This window comes from Saimiri boliviensis, chromosome 3 (assembly GCF_048565385.1).
Source record: "Saimiri boliviensis isolate mSaiBol1 chromosome 3, mSaiBol1.pri, whole genome shotgun sequence".
Taxonomy (NCBI): Eukaryota; Metazoa; Chordata; class Mammalia; order Primates; family Cebidae; genus Saimiri; species Saimiri boliviensis.
The window spans coordinates 133,571,121-133,589,094 of NC_133451.1; the positions used below are offsets into that span (position 1 = coordinate 133,571,121).

General features: G+C 34.2%; 1 non-coding gene across 1 annotated transcript; it reads right to left on the bottom strand.

Annotated features, from left to right (window-relative positions):
• Positions 1-7,754: 7,754 nt before the first annotated feature.
• LOC120367793 (small nucleolar RNA SNORD48) lies at positions 7,755-7,809 on the bottom strand. Its single transcript, XR_005582077.1, has one exon. It is a non-coding gene; the product is annotated as a small nucleolar RNA SNORD48 (small nucleolar RNA).
• Between the last annotated feature and the right edge of the window lie 10,165 nt (positions 7,810-17,974).

Consider the following 17,974-nt stretch of genomic DNA (forward strand, 5'->3'; position numbering starts at 1 on the left):
CCATGACAGAGCAAGTCAGTGACTAAAAAAAACTAAGTAAATAAAATTAAGAACTGGTGTGAATTGGCAGTCACATTGAATATTTAGGAAAAAGAGCATTCTTTGTATTCTTATTGTAATACATGTTCACTGTAGAAAATTTAGGGGGAAAAGGTCTATTCTTATTGTCCAGAGAATGTTGCCAAAGATGGACTTTGTTTGGGTAATTCAATTGGTTAATTTCCTTTGTCTGGATATATTTGAAAACCCTAAAGTTATCAAAGTAAATGAAATTCTCCATATTTAATTAAAGGTATGCATGAAGGCACATTTTGGTTTGATGACCTCCAAATTCACATGGTCAACACTGAGAGTCAAGTCCTTTGAGCTTTACCCTGATAAAAATTCAGAATGAAGTTTAACTTGCTTTGTCACTCTTAAATTGTCTGTTTTTTCTACCTTATTTCTTTTATTTCTTTGTAAGAAAAAACTTTGCCAAATGGTGAGGATGAGGAGTGAATAATGTATTTTAATAGAATGTTACGCAGTTTCTTGATGAGCCTATATTATGCAATAATTTAAGAATCACATATAACTTATGAATAAAAATATGTTTACATTATAAAGCCAAAACAACATATGACAAGTAGCATGTGGTAACCTTCAAAATCCGACTGCATTCTCCCTCATGAGAGTTCACCTTTAGAAAGGGCTCTGATGCTGACTCTCATACATATGTAAAATAACTTCCTGAGAGATTTTCTGCCATTTACAAATAGAAGATGTTCTCTTTGCCTCATCTCCAGAAGGATAAAGTAAGAGTTCATAGGTAGAACAATAAATGGCCTATCTTTCCCCTCCTGATTATGTCAATCAAAAGTGAAATTAGCAGCCCCTCCCATATTTGCTTTTCATCTCTTGCCCAGATTAAGTCTGTGTGGAGAGCTAAGAATAATATTTCAGAAAGAATAGGTAAACTATAAATGCCCACAAGCAAGTTCCTTTTTACCCTCTTCCCTTCAGTTACCATCAGTATCTAAGAGCATGTCCTCTGTAACCGTGCATACTTTAAAATTACAGAATCACTTGTTGCTTTTGAAATATTTACTTTTCATTATAATATTTAGTATCAGTTTCTGAAGTTTTAAAGAAATTTTGTTATTAAACAAATGATATTGCTGATCATTATAAGCAATTTCTTTAAGACGCCAATACCTATACCTAAGAAAATACAGTATTTATGTGCATGCTATACTTTTTTGGTTAAAGGAATACTTTTGTTTTTAAAAAGGAGCAATCTAAAAACACATACACACATAAATATATATTGATGTATTTTCTTTCTTTCTTTCTTTCTTTTTTTTTTTTTGAGACGGAGTTTCGCTCTTGTTACCCAGGCTGGAGTGCAATGGCACGATCTTGGCTCACCGCAACCTCCACCTCCTGGGTTCAGGCGATTCTCCTGCCTCAGCCTCCTGAGTAGCTGGGATTACAGGCACGTGCCACCATGCCCAGCTAATTTTTTGTATTTTTAGTAGAGACGGGGGTTTCACCATGTTAGCCAGAATGGTCTCGATCTCTTGACCTCGTGATCCATCCGCCTCGGCCTCCCAAAGTGCTGGGATTACAGGTTTGAGCCACTGCACCTGGCCTTATTGATGTATTTTCTATATAAAGTACATTTTGAATATTTCTTACATTAATATGTGCATATTTATTAATATAATAATACATCATAGTTTAAATATACTAAAAATGTCTTTACTTAGAGAAACTCTATGATAAATTCTTTATTAACTAATAGTCTTTTGTTGTAGTAAAGAAATGCACCTGATTTCCTCGGGAATTTTTTTTATAAGCGCCTTTTCTTTTTTTATTCTTCTGTCTCTAGCCAGTTTGGAATTATAAATGGAGCAAGGGAACTTTCATTGTTACATATTTTGAAAAATCATAATCTAAATATGCCATAGGAACAAACGTATTATACATATCTGCATGCACTTACTTGATAAAACTTTAGAAGCCAATTTTATTTCATTTTTTAAAAAACTCCATGATGCTCACAAGAGCCCATTGTTAACCATGGATATTACTAAAAAGCAAATGATACAAAATTAGAGCTAATAAATCACTTTTGAATCAGAAGTGTCATAAGTAAGATAAATCATTACTTTTGGATTATTACTTTAATGCCATCTATAATCTTGAGGTTGTTTTTGCCTATTGAACCTGCACAGTGGAACTGCTGTGCCTCCAGACTCAGTGTCCAGTGATGTTTGTGTTTGCTTCTTGACACCAACCATAGTAAGTATAGTTACATCAGAAACACAGAAAAACCTTATAAAAAAAGAACATTGATCTCCTGGGAAGCCGGTGGATAATGCATAAACCTGAGTATATCTCTGCCAATCACTGGTGTTTTTGCTCTGGCACCTACTCTTCAGCTTCCAGCTAATCTGCAGTGTTTTGCACACGGACCATCCCCGAGATGCATTCTTGGGATCTATTTGTCAGCTCGTTGCCAGCTGGTTTCAACCAATGGGAGACACCTACAAGAAATAGATTAAGAAAAGAGAAAGCCAGACAGGGACTCTTGATAGCAATGGCCTCTCCTCTGTAGCTCTAGATTTTGCCAAAGGGGCTGACATAGTTTTCTTCCAGTGTGTCATCTTGGCCCTTGTAACATGCCTCTTCTCTTTGTTCCTGCAGACTTCAAAATGTAGCAACTTCTTGCAGATGCTAATCTATGAGTTCCCTCAGAGGTCCGCATTTGGCTTCTCAGCTCTTCAGAGTTGAATGACCAGTTCCCTGACAAAAATAATTTTAAGAGTAAGTTGATATATATTCTTTCATCTAACTAGGAAAGAGAAACCATGCGATAAATTTAACAGGAATTTAATATGAAATAATTATGAAACTATGATAGGAAAGAAACTGTAAATATATAGAAGCAATTCTAAAGGGACCCTATGCTGAGGGTGACTTCCAAAGGAAGGACAAACTTAGGAGGGGGACCCTCTTCAAGACTGGGTTCTCGTCTTCGATAAGGCATGTTTGCAGCTCACGGAATAGCAGAGAAGTTTGTTAGGGTTCCCAGGACAAAGCTGGTCTGCATTAATCACACAAGAGGGAGATAAACCCCCAGGGTGCTGGCAAGCCAGGTTGGTCGGCAAATACTCTGAGTGAAGGCGGATCCTGCTGTGGGTCCTGTGGACTTGGAGCATGCCGTGTCAGTATGTTCGGGTGGAGATAAGAAGCCTTGGGAAGGTGATCACAGGGCTTAGTCTGAGCCTATGAGGTCACTGAAAGACTGTGCCCTCTGGGTGTGTGGCTGGACAAGTCATCACTGAATGTTCCTACACACCCACACAGCAGAAAGACTGCAGCAGGAGCCAGAGAAGGCTGAAAATCCAAAGCAAAACAACCCAAACTGGGAAGAGAAGCCCCTTCCTTCTGTAGTGTGACTCCAGTGCCCTCTATTGACAAAGTTTAGCATGGTGCTGTGCTTAAAGAGAAATGTTTAAAGCAATCAGTCCATTACTGCAGAGCAGGCACTGAGGGGTAAATTCGGAGGTAAGGGGCAATAAATAGAAATTAACACAGTGTATTTTTTGTGTTCCTGGTTGGGGCCTGATGAATAAAATTCTCAGAGTTAATATCTTCACTTTGTGTTATCTTGTCCTATAATCTTTTACTATTGCTCAGTTTTAAAATATCAGATATTTAGCATTATTCTTGATGACTCACTTTCCTTCATGCCTTGGTCTTGATTTAACACCTGTTTCGAATATGCCTTCTACTTTCTACCTTCTCACCCTCACACTAATTTATATCCTTACCATCTGTCTCATAAAATAGTGTATCCCTTCTTTAAGTGAGAGATGACTAAGTGCCTCTAATTTACAAGGCACTGTGCTTGGCACGTGGAATAGGCAGGTATGATTCTTTTTCCTTGTAGAGCTTAATCTTTAGTTTAGAGATTAAATAAGGACACTGATCGTTATATAATTTAAAACATTTAAAATGTCCCTGAAATAATGATGATACTGATATTAATAGATCTAGTCATACATGAAAAAATAGCTAGACAACCTGAGTCCAAAGGTTATGGCTGGAGGACCGGTCCCTGACTTAATATGATGGCTGAATAGAGGATAATTATGTAAAGGTGTGGGAAAGAGCATTCCAAATGTAGGGCACATGTTTAAAGGCAGAAACATATTTATTTAATGATTTTCCAGGAGGCCAGGCAATGAAGGTTTGCCTATTTTTTCCCAGTAGCAACAAGTATTTCCAGTAATCTCTTAACTTGTTATGCTTCCCTTTTATAGTTCTCTTCTGGCAAGCCTCCAATCTGAATTCTATGTATTTTTTCCAGTTTTTCTTTACTGTCATGAAAATCTAATCAGGTAAATCCCTATCTTTTGCATATTGTACACATGCACCCCTTTTTCCGTGCCACTATTCCCACCCCACTAAGGTAGGCCAGCCTCCAAGATAGCCTTCAAAGTTTCCCTACTCCATGCCCTTGTGTGGTTGAATCAGGCTGACTTCTGTAAATAATTGCAGCTTGTGAAAGTGACTTTAATTTCTTTCCTTCTCTCAGATCACTATCTTGGAAGGAAGCCAGCTGCCACATTATGAGGACACTTAAGAAACCCTATGTGGAAACCGTGAAGCAAAGAACAAAGACCTCCTGCCAACAGACAGTGAGGAATTGAAGCCTCCTGCCAATAGCCAACATAAATGGAGGTTCCTGCCAACAGCCATGTGAATTATCCATCTGAGAAGTGGACTATCCTTTCTCAATAAGATCGCAAAATGATTGAAGTGCTGGCCACCATCTTATCAGCAAGCTCTCCAGAAATTCTGAACTAGAACAACCCAGCAAAGCCACTCCCAAGTTCTAATTAATGAATATGCCCAGAGTTAGTTACCCTGTTGTACTCTTACCATTGATACTCTCAGACTTTCAGGAAATCTGGTCCCTTCCAATTAAAATACCAGAGAGGGGAGTTCCAAGAAGCCATCCAAGTACTGAATTTCTTTTGTTCCTAATATTCTGTTACTGATATCTGGGAAGAGATTCCATATGATACTTTGGTCTTTAGGAGATATACAGGCTTAGATACATGTAGAGTTCCACTTACAAGTATGCACAAAATATTGTAACAGTCACTTTTAATTGACCGATACCAAATGAAAATCTTAGATCAAACACCTATCATACATTTATTAGAGTGTATTGTGATTATTGATTTGTTTATAAGACCCCTCATTTACCTGAAAGTTATTTCTGGTTCTGAAATCTATCAGAAAAATATAATAGGTACAAAGACTCATGGAGCTCAGGATAAAGCATCCTATTAATATTCTGTCAGTTGATTTACAGAGTCCTAACTCTTGTGAATGTGTGAAATATACACGAGATGAGGTCACTGCCAGAAATCAGGAAACCAAGAGTCTTAAAAAGCAGAATAAATACTGGGGGACGAATAATAGGACAATTGGAGAAAACAGACAACTAGCCACAAATCAAACTTTTTCAGGTGTCTTAGAGAAGAAGTAGAATAAGATAATGGAAAATCACTGACTGACTTCTAGAGGTGTTTTTTCAAATGACTGTCTTTCATCGGCCTTTTGAAGCCAACATTTAAAGAGAATCTTGTGGCTGTTATAAGATGAGACATTCTAAAAACTTTTTCAAAATGAATTTAATTTTTGACTGATTCATGCATATCAGTTCAGATGAAACAGGAGTGTAGTATTTATCCTCTATTTTCTAGTTCCAATGGTGGAAATTTTGCAAATCCACCTTGTGTAATAATAAAATTCAGTTTTAGTAATTCCTGTGCCTGATAATTTCTCAATACAAGTTGAATTATGATACCTTTCTCTGCAGTGATAGCTAAAAGGTGATTCTGCATCATGACCTCTTAGCATGAGTCAATGTACAACTTACTTATTTCTCTACAAAAATTTCAAAAAAAAAAAAAATGGAGCATCTTAAGCCAAACTGCACCACTTAATTCACTAGCTCAAAACCACAATGGGAGAGTTGCATAGTTTTGAGAAACCATATGGCCTGAAAAGCCTCAAACATGTATTATCTGGCTCTTTACAGAAAATATCTGTTGATCATTGATAAAAAGTAATGTAAAGGTTCTATAAGCCACATATGAAAATGTAATATCAAGGTAAAACCCAATATTCATGATAATTGGTGATTGGATCCTGTCTTCTAGCCAGACTCATTATCCAATGAGGGCAGTCTAAACGTTTTTGTTTTTTGTTTATAATTCTGTGTGAGGATGGGAAAGTTGAAAATGAATTCCTTATTTGGAACTTTCTTGGGCCATGAAAATTGTTCAGGTTTTATGGAATCTGTCAACTCCCCACCTATAAAATGAATATACCCCCATTTTTTTTTTACAATAACTGGTAGAAAGTGGACTGAAAATTTTTTTTTGTTAATCTAGTAACAATACATCCCACATTTTCTATGAACAGAATCCACTTGCATTTTAAAGACAGAATTTTACTATTGTTTTATTTTATATAAGATATTCAGAAGAAAAATCTGGAAATTATAATTTCAGCAGTGAAGATAAATTTTCTGATATGATAAAGGAGAACTAATTATGATGAGATGAAAGATTTACTTCTCAGTCATAAGAACGTCTGGGAGTATTGTGTAGGTTAATATTCATTTATCCTATCAACAAAGACACTAATTTTCTAAGTTGCATAGAAATCCTGACAAATGAGGGAGACACAAAACATCATCTGATGAAAAAATGTTATATTTTCCCTCTGATTTTCATCTGCAGAGTCATTAATTATGATGATATGATGCAGTGATGTGAGACCTGAGATAAAACTTTTTGAGAAACAAGCATCTTTCTTAGTAGAAAAAATAACAGACATTTAAAATCACAAAAGTTGAGACTGACAGATCACTGCTTTTAAGGAATATAAATTTTCTTGTCTTTTCCAGTCTCTAAAGATACAAATGTGGTCATTATCAGAATGTGTTTCCTGTTCTAAGCTTCAGACTCTCAAATCCAACTGCCTATTTTCTAAAGGACATCTTTAAATAAACATAACCCGAACTAAATATTTTATTTCTCTTTATCTCTTAAGCTTGGTCTAGTTTTCTATTTTACTCTAAATTGTACCAGTATTCACTCAATTGCTCAAATCAAGAAAGACAAAAACAAATACCTGTGTATTATCTTTTGATTTCTCATTTTTAAAAAATAAATCTACATCAATATATAATATATATAGATAATATATATCTATATCTAATATATCAGTATATCCTAATTGTTCTAACTTCAAAGTATTTTGAAGTAGATTTATAGATTTGTAGATTTATCTGTCTGCCTCTCTCAAACTCAGGACCATAGTCATAGTCAATGTCATCATTAGCTCTTCTTATCTATTTAGACTCCCTCCCTTCCATCTTTGTCCCCCACCACTGACCATCTACACAGGAAGCTCAGTAATCTTCCTGAAATACAAAACAAATCACATTACTGTCCTATTTAAAATGACTTCTTACTGCTTTTATAGTATAATCTATAGTATTAACCACGGCTTACATCTTTAACGATCTGACCACCACACATGACCTTATGCTACCCTACCTGCCCTAATTCTGATCTTCAGAAAGAATCTGAAAGACATCATGCATTCTTCCATATCAGAGCCTTTATATTGATAGCTCCTGAATCTCTTTTTTTTTTTTTTTTTTTTTTTTTTTTTTTTTTTTTTGCGGTGATGGCGCCAGTTACACACTCAGAGTCACCTAGGGTCGTCATCATTGCTCCTGAATCTTGTATTTGAAATGCCCAAACAGCGATCTTCATATTTTCACTAGGCTGGCTCCTTCTTAAACTTTTAAGTCTTAGCTTAAATTTTGTACACTCAGAGAGGCTTTCTGACAAGGCCCTCAAAAGCAGTGGCTTACTCACTGAGTGATTGCTCTCTTTTCCCTACAATATTTTACTGTTTCGCTCCTTTATAGTACAGGACATTCACCATTAAGTATTTCATTGATTTATATATGTATTGCCTGTCTCCCTTACTAAATTGGAAGATCCATCAGGGAAAGAACTGTATCTGTTTTCTTCAGCTTTGAGTCTCCAATACCTTATATACTACCTGGGATATATAAAACATTCAAATGTGTTTGATGAGTGAATAAATATGAATTAGGCTGCAAGTTTAGTTTGTCCTTAATTAGTATGAAATATAACACAGAGTCTTGCACACATTCATCTGGTGTGAAGGGAATAAAATTTGTATGTATGTGAAAGATGCTTTAATTATATTTTAAATATGTTTAGTTCAACATACAAACAATTGAATGAGTTTAGCAATTTTTCAACATGTTGTGCTACTAGAGTTCCTTATTTCTTTTTGTAGTAGGTAATCATGTGGGTTATTATCTTAATTTCCAAGAGGTCTCAACGCAAAAATCCTAAGCAATTATATTTTCTCCTTCTTTTTGGGAGAAGGAGAAAACTGATTTGTTTTGACTATGTTACTTGTTTAGGACTTAAAATGATTAAAAGTTTAAAAATTTGCATTTGTTTTTATCAAACTTTTTGTGGAAATTCCATACTTCAAAACACAGTACTCTAGAAATTAATTCCAAACAGTGTCAGGTAGACATTCTTAAATGTCTACCCCACCTAAATGAAGAGCATGAGATTTAATATAATGCTGCCGTAACTTTGCATTTACTGTGTTCCAGGAAACTTTCTAGGCACTTCATGTATTTTGAATCATTTAATGCACCCACAAGCCTTATAAGGTAGGTACTATTATTATTCTCATTTTGAGGTAAGAAAAATGAGTTACATAAAAAATAAGAAATTTACCGAAGATTAAAGTTAGTAAGTTAAAAAGCAGCGATTCAAACCCATGATATGTGTCTACAGAATGCAAGTTCCCAACCACTACCCTGTACTACTTCCTTTTTAAAATATTTCAGTCATTTTTACAGGGTTGTCCAAAACTAGCTCCAGTAAAACCAATAACATGATAGTACATAATATCACAAGTCAAGCTAGAACAGAAAAATTATCAAAGTAATAAATATTCCTAGCTGGTTAACAAAGTAAGGAGATATTTTAAAACAAGCAAGAACAAAACCAAAACCAAAGCAATATTCTTACATAATTTTCTGGATGGAAAATGGGTCTCTAAAGAGTTATATTTAGTTGATCTGGGTCACAGGTAATATTTAGTTGAATAGGTCATAGTGCTATCAAATTGGGTAGAACTTTTAAAAAACATTTAGATAGTAATTTGCTAAGCTCCTTTTGAGTGACTCTTTAAAAATGAAGATTTGCAGTGAAGAAAACAATAAAGAGAACATGAACCTAGAAAAGAAAGAACATTGTATGACTTTTCAACTACACTCTTTTCAATTTTATTTTTTTCCATTTACATTCAGCTTCATACTGGAAGGAGGCTGTACTGGTTATCAGCAGGCAATTTATTTTCTTGTAACTAAACTGTATCTATACTTACCCTTGTTATATTATAATCAAATGTGAAAGAAAAATTTCTGTATGTCTCTATGTATGTCTTCATTATATAGTGGATTCTTGAACAACATTGAGCTGCATGGGTCCACTTATAAGTTGATTTTTCAACCAAATGCAGATCAAACATACAGTATTCACAAGATGTAAAACCACATATACACAGGGCCTACTTTACATATTTTCAAGTTTCCCAGGGCTGATAGTGGGACTTGCATATGCATGGAATTTTGGTATGAGGAGCGGGTTTTCTGAAATCAATCCACTACACATATCAAAAGACGACTATAATAGTTGGTGGGTGCAGGGAGTTTTGGTTTAAACTACCAAACAGAGTATAGACATTTCTAGAGAAAGATTTTTATTGAAAACGTATTTTCTACCCAAAACTATAATCCTCCCAAGTTAACAATGTTCCCTTTCAGGACTAATTTACCCAGAATTCTATCAGGAGTGAGAATTGAGTTTTATCATTTTTTGTTTCCTGCTTCTATTGAGACGATGATATGATTTGACTTTCTCTATCACGCAATGCAAAGAATTACATCAACTGATATTCTAAGATTAAACCAACTTTGACTTTCTGAATAAGCCACACTTGATTATGCCACATTATCTTTATATACACACATACACATGCATATATATATACACACACATATATACACACATATATGTATATACATACATTTATATACACACATACATATGGAGATATATATATATATATATATATATATATATATATATATATATATATATGTAGTTGAATTTGATTTGCTGAAGTTTTGTTGAGAGTTGCATCTATCTACATGGAGATACTTGTTTGTAGTCTTTTTAAAATGTCTTTGGTTCAGAGTAAATAACCTCAGAAACTGTGTTGTGGAGTATTCCTTCTTCAATTTGCTAGAGTGTTTTATGTAGAATTGGTACTATTTTTTCCTTAAATTGATTAAAGAATTAACATACATAGGCTATTAATTTATTTTTGCACATTTAAGTGACTTTGTCCTTTTCATCTATGCTTACAAGTGTGTATATATCACATATTATTTAACCATCCGTCTGTTGATGAACATTGGGGCTGTTTACATATCTAGGGTATTATTTTGAATAACGCCTCAATGAACATGGATGTACAGATCTCTTCAGGAGCTTAATTTCAATTTTTTTAAGTATATACCCCATAGTGAAATTGCTGGATCATACAGTAGTTCTATTTTTAGTTTTTGGAAGAGCTTCCATGCAGTTTTCTATAGTGGCAGTGCTAATTTACACTCCCATCATCAGTAGGGTCAGAAAGTACCCCATTCTTCACATCTTCCTTGTCTTTCTGATAAAAGCCACTTTAACTGAAGTGAGATGACATCTCACTGTGGTTTTGATTTGCATTTCTCTAATGATTCGTGATGTTGAGCAATTTTTTATATACTTTTTGGTCATTTGCATGTATTCTCTTGAGAAATGTCTATTCAAAACTTTTGCTAATTCTTAAATTGGATTATATGTTTTTTTTTTTGTTGGTGTTCAAGCGTCTTATATATTCTGGTATTAACCCATTGTCAGATGGATAGTTTGTAAGTTTTTTCTATTCTGTGAGTTGTCACTTCACTTTTTTGATTGTTTCCTTTGCTGTGCAGAAGCTTTTTAGCTTGATGTATTCCCATTTGTCTACTTTTGCTTGATTACCCATGCTTTTGAAGTCTTACACAAAAAAATATTTGCTCATACCAATGTCCTAATGTGTTTCTCCAATGTTTACTTCTAGTAGTTTTATAGTTTCGTGTCTCACATTTATGTCTTTAATTCATTTTTATTTAACTTTGGTATATGGTGAGAGATAAAAACCTATTTTCGTTCTTCTGCATATGGTTCTCCAGTTTTCCCAGAACTATTTATTGAAGAGACTCACCTTTCCCGAAAGTATGTTGTTAGCACCTCTGATTTTTTGAGTTTTCTCAAAACTGCTATTTGGAATTCTTGGAGAGTTCACATATTGCTGTTTATTTAGGGTCAGTCGTTGGTTCCTTGCTTTGTCCTTTTGAGGTCATGGTTTGCTGTTTGCTGTTGTTTCTTGTGAATATATGTCTGTGTTTTTGCTCTGAAGGATTAGTTATTTATTCTGCTCTTCTCTGTCTGGCTTATTTTGGTTTTTCTTGGATTTGTTCATTTAGAGATTCTTTATAATTTACCTGTTGATTTTCCCAACAGGTTGCTGCCTCTTTTTTGGCACTGTTATATAGCGCCTTAAGCCCAGGTTTGTCTTGGTTCTGGTAAATCATCAGAGGGCTACTGGTCCTAAATGGGGGCGATCCTGAATGGGATATTTTAGTAGCATAGGAAGGCTGGTGAGGGGTTTGGGCCCAGAGGACCTCTGAAAGAAACCTACCATGTGATGCTGCTGAACAGCCACTCTGATTGGGCAAATCTTTTGGCAGCGTTACAGAGCAGTTTCCATGGCTGGGGATGGTGGTCCTGCCTTTCCTCTTTGTTTCTGGCTGTCTTAAGGGCTATTTCTTTCTTCAGGCATTCTCAGTGCTTCCAGTGAATTGAAGCAGGGACAGGTCTCTTGCCAGGGAACCCAAAATGGTGAGAAAGCTGGATATCCATCCTCAAGCTCACTTTTTCCATTGTAGAAAGCATGAGTCAGATGGAAATTTTCTGCAAGCTTGGTACTTGGCAGATTGGGGTCGGGGTCGGGGGGTGTGTTATGGATATGAAAGTCCAATTTCCTTATTATATCTGCTCGAGTTTTTTCATTTCTCTTTGGCTCTGGGAGCTGTCACATCATGATATTTGAATTCTGAAATATTGCAGCATTGCATATTTGATTTTGGTTTTCTTCAGATGGGAGTCAGTGAAACCAGCCTGCTCCTATACCCTAGTTTGAAACCAGAACTTGATTTGTTCTTATGTTTATAATTTCGTAAGGTGCAAGTCCTGGTCATTTATTTGAGACATTCCAAATATACTCATTTAACACTATCAATTTTCCTCTAAGTACTACTTTAGTTTCATCTTACAAATGTTGGTATGGTGCATCTTCACTTCATTTTTATATTCATAAAATTCAAAATGCTTTCTTGTGATTATTTTGGTTTATTCTTTTATTCATGGGTTACATAAAGTTATTTTGTGTGTTCATTTACATTTGTGTGTTCATTTCTATTGGATATATACTTAGAAGTGAAATTTCTAGGTCATATGGCAACTATATGTTTAATAATGTAAGGAACTGCTACACTCTTTTTCAAAGCAGCAGCATCATTTTAGAGGTCCACCAACAAAAAATAGAGTATTTTCTATTCCTTATTTCTTAAGGATTTTTCAATCACCAGCAGTCTACGAGTGTTTCAATTCCCCTGCATTCTTTCTAACATTTGTTATTAACTGACTCTTTGATACTAGTCATCCTATTGTGTTTAAGTAGATTTTCATTGTGATTTTAATTTCTGTTTCCCTGATGACTAATGATATCGAACTTGTTATGTGCTTATTAACTATTTCTATATCTTCCTTAGAAAAATACTTATTCAGATTCTTTGCTTCTTTTTTATTTAGGTTATTTGCTTTTTAATTATCAAGTTGTAAGTGTTGTTTACATATTCTAGATAAAATTAGCATATCAGTTACATGATTTGAAAATATTTTCCCCATTCTGTAGATTTTTTTTATTCTCTAGAATAAAAAAGCAGAAAAGAATGCCCTATAAAGTGCAAAATTTTTAATGTTGATGAGGTTCAATTTTATTACTTTTATTTTTGTTGTTCATGCTTTTGGTGCTAAATCTAAGAATTCCTTGTCAAAACCAAGATAATGAGGTGTTAGCCCTATATTTTCTTCCAAGACTTTTACAGTTTTACTGTTATATTAGAACTTTGATTTATTTTGAGTTAATGTTTGTATGGCAAAAATTAAGTATCTACCTTCATTTTTTTGAACATAACTATTGAGTTGTATCAGGAAATTTGGGGATACTGAGGAATGTCTATATGTACCACACTGTATTGATTATCATGGTTTTGTAGTTTTGAAGTCAGTAAGTACAAATTCTCTTATTTTGACCTTCTACTTCAAAATTGTTTGGGCTACTATGAGATGCTTACAATTCCATATAAGTTTTAGAATCAGCTTCTCATTTTTATAAAGAAGTTAACTGGGATTCTAATAGAGATTCTGATAGCTGGAATTAAATTGCTAGAACAATTTGGACACCATTGTCATTTTTAAAATGTTAAGTCTTCTAATCAATAAACATGAGTTGTTTTTGCATTTATTTAAATCTTTAAACAATGTTTTGCAGTTTTCAGAATATTACTTTTGCACTTCTTTTGTTAAATATAATACCATTGTATTCTTTTTGATGCTATTATAAATACATTGTTTTCTTAATTTTATTTTCAGACTTTTTATTGTGATATGTTTTGTGTATTGATTATGTATTCTGCCACCTTGCTGATCTCATTTATTAGTTGTATTAGTTTGTGTGTGTGTGTGTGTGTGTGTGTGTGTGTGTCTGTGTGTGTCTGTGCATGCACACACACACATATGTATGTATTCCTTAGGATTTTCTAAATATAAGATCACATACGCTTTCAATAGGTAGTTTTGCCTTTTCTTTGCCAACTTAGATACTTTTTATTTTTTTTTTTCCCTGCCCTGGCTAAAATAGTTAGTACACTGCCGAAAAGTGGTGAGAGCAGACATCTTTGTCTTGTTACTTATGTTATAAAGAATGCATCCAGTTTGTTTCAGTAAGCATGATGTCAGTTACGGGTTCCAGAGTCACCCTTTATTAGGCTGAGAAAGTTTCTTTCTATTCCTTATTTCTTATGGATTTTTCAATCACAAAATGTCATTGTTTTTTGTTAAATGTTTTTTGTGTCTATTGAGATGAGCATGTAATTTTTGTTTTTTAATTTATTGATATGCTGTATTGGATTAATTCATTTTCAGATGTTAAACAAACCCTACATTCCTGAGATAAATCTCACTTGGTCATGCTGTATAATTATTTTTATATGTTGTTAGATTTGGTTTGCTAATACTGATATTGAGTATTCCTTTATAATTCTTTTTATTTCATTCAGGCCAGTAATAATGTCCCTTCTTTTTCATATCCAGTTTTAGCAACTTGAGTCTTTTCTTTCCTTGGTCATTCAAGCTAAAGGTTGATTTGTCTGTTCAAAGACAAGCTTTTGGTTTTACTGATTTTCTCTATTGTTTTTCCTAGTCTCTATTTATTTCTAATCTATTGTGTATTATTTTCTTTCTTCTGCTTGATTTAGGTTTAGTTTGCTCTTCTTTTTCCAGTATCTTAAGGTGGAAGTTTAGGTTATTGATTTGAGGTCTTTTTTCTTAATATAAGCATTTACAGCTATGAATTTCTCTCTAAACACTGCTTTAGCTACATGATACAATTTTTAGTATGTCATATTTTCATTTTCAGTCATCTCAAAGTATTTTCTGATTTTAATTATTTCTTCTTGGACTCATTGGTTGTTTAGGAGTATATTGTTTAATTCCTATATATTTGTGGGAGCTGCAATTTTTTCCTGCTATCAATTGCTAACTGCATTTCATTTTGCTCAGGGACATACTTTGTATCATTTTTTCTTTGTAAATTTGTTGAGGCTTGTTTAACAGCCTAAGAAATGGTATATCCTGGAGAATGTTCCATGTGGACTTGAGAAAAATATGTGTACTGCAGCTGATGGGTATAGGTTCTATACAGTCTGTTAGGCCTATTTGGTTTGTAGTATTGCATAAGTCTCTTAGACTTTGTGGATCTTTTGCCTAGTTTTTTTTTTAATATATATCATATTGAAAGTAGGTTATTGAAGTCTCCAACTATTGTTGTTGAACTATTTCTCCCTTCATATCTGTCAATATTTCCTGTATATTTTGCAGCTCTGATACTGGTTCATAATTGTTGTATCTTCCAGGGGTATTGACCTTTGCATCATTAAACAAGGTCCCCTTTTATCTCCTGTGGCATCTTTTGTTTCAAGTCTATTTTGTTTGAGGTCAATATAGCTTTCTCATAGTGGCTGTTTCCTTAATATGTCTTTTTCCATCTTTGGATTTTTTTTTTTTTTTTTTTTTTTTTTTTGAGACGGAGTTTCGCTCTGGTTACCCAGGCTGGAGTGCAATGGCGCGATCTCGGCTCACCGCAACCTCTGCCTCCTGGGTTCAGGCAATTCTCCTGCCTCAGCCTCCTAAGTAGCTGGGATTACAGGCACGCGCCACCATGCCCAGCTATTTTTTTTGTATTTTTAGTAGAGACGGGGTTTCACCATGTTGACCAAGATGGTCTCGATCTCTCGACCTCGTGATCCACCTGCCTCGGCCTCCCAAAGTGCTGGGATTACAGACTTGAGCCACCGCGCCCGGCCTGATTTTTTATTCCATTTGGGTCTTTGAATTCAAATTGTGTCTCTTTTATACAACACAAAGTTGAATTTTTGAAATCCAGTCTGACAATCTTTTTCTTATTGGATTTTTCAATTTATATTCAATGTTATTTTTAATACAGTTGAGTTTATGCCTGTATTTTACTTTTCATTTTCTATATGTCTTATCTCTTTGTTTATTCTATTCCTCTTTTTCTACTTTCTTTCTTTCTTTTTTTTTTTTTTTTCCAAAGCAACAAAGGCAGAGATTTATTGAAAACAAAAGTACACTCCCACAGGGTGGGAGTGGGCTGAGCATAGGGGTTTAGGAGTCCGTTTTTTGCTGCTTTCTTTTCCAATAAGTGAATATTTGCTTGTGTAACATTTTAATTCCTTTGATTATTTTTACTACATTTCTTTGAATTATTTTCTTGGTGATTGCTGTAGAGTTTACCATATACCTCTTAACTTATCAGAATCTTTTTCAAACTTAAACAAATTTAATTCCCATGACATATGAAAATGTTACTCCCACATATTTCTACTCCATTTCCCTTTTCAGTGATATTACTGTTATACATATTTTATATATATATATATATATATATATAAATGTTAAAAACCTAACAATTTATTTTTATAATTATTACTTTACCATCTGAGGTCATTTACTTACCTAGTATAGCTTTGCTCACTTCCATCTACTTTCTGCTGTTATTGTCAAATACATTACATGAGTATTACATTTCTGTATGTTATAAGCCCAACTATATATACATATATGTTATATATATACAATTTTTAAAATCACTTCAGATAAAAAAGAATACGCATTTTTGCACTTATTTAAAACAACATAATAAAGTTTATCGGTGCCTTTGTTTTCTCCTTGGTCTCACTTGTTTTCAAACTGTAGAAAATCTTTTAATATTTCTTGTAAGATGAGACTGCTAGCAACCAACTCTCTGTTTGTTTATCTGAGAAAGTCTTATTTCACCTTCAATTTTGAAAGATGTGTTTGCAGGATATATAGTTCTCTGGAGTGTTTGTCAGTTGTTTTTTTTTCTTTCATGCCTAATAAAATGTTTTCTCACTGATTTCGCCCTCTGGTGTTTCTGCTGAGAAGTCAGTTATAAGTCTTATTGGTTTTTTGCATAAGCAATGAGTTGTTTTTATCTTACTGCATTTGACATTTCCTCCTCGTCTGACTTGCAGCATTTTTCCTATGTTGTGTCTCCTTCTCAATCTCTGCATTTATCTTAACTTGAAGTTTATTGAGCATCTTGAATGTGTAGGTTATTATTTTTCAATAAATTTGTGAAGCTTTCTACCATTACTTATTCAAATATTTTTCTTCCTCTCCACCTGTTATTATAAGTAAACATACTGTCATGCTTAATGGTATTCTACCTTTCGCTAAGGCTGTGTTACTTTCCTTTATTCTTCTTTCTCTCTTTGTTTTGGCTCGTATAATCTCTATTATTATATCTTTAAACTTAATAATTATTTTTTATGTTAGTTAATACCTAATATTTAGTCTTTTTGGTAAATTTTATTTAGGCACTTTTGAACTCTAGAATTCCCATTGGTTTTTTTATGATTCGTATCTTTTTATTAACGTATTTAATATAACACTGTCTTCATGCTTTCCTTTTCTGTTTCAGTACTTTCTGCGTCAGTGCTTTCTTTTAGCTTGTTTTTGTTTTTGTTTGTTTCTTTGAATTGGAGTCTTGCTCTGTCGCCCAGGCTGGAGAGCCGTGGCAGGATACTGGCTCACTGCAACCTCCACCTCCCGGGTTCCAGTGCTTCATCTGTCTCAGCCTCCCAAGTAGCTGGACTACAGGTGCTCACCACCGTCCTTGGCTAATTTTTATATTTTAGGAGAGACAGGGTTTCACCATATTGGTAGGCTGGTCTCAAACTCCTGACCTCAGCTGATCCATCCACACTGGCCTCCCAAAGTGCTGGTATTACAGGCATGAGCCACCACCCCCAGCCTCTTTCAGTTCTTTAAATATATCTATAATGGCTTCTTTGAAGTTT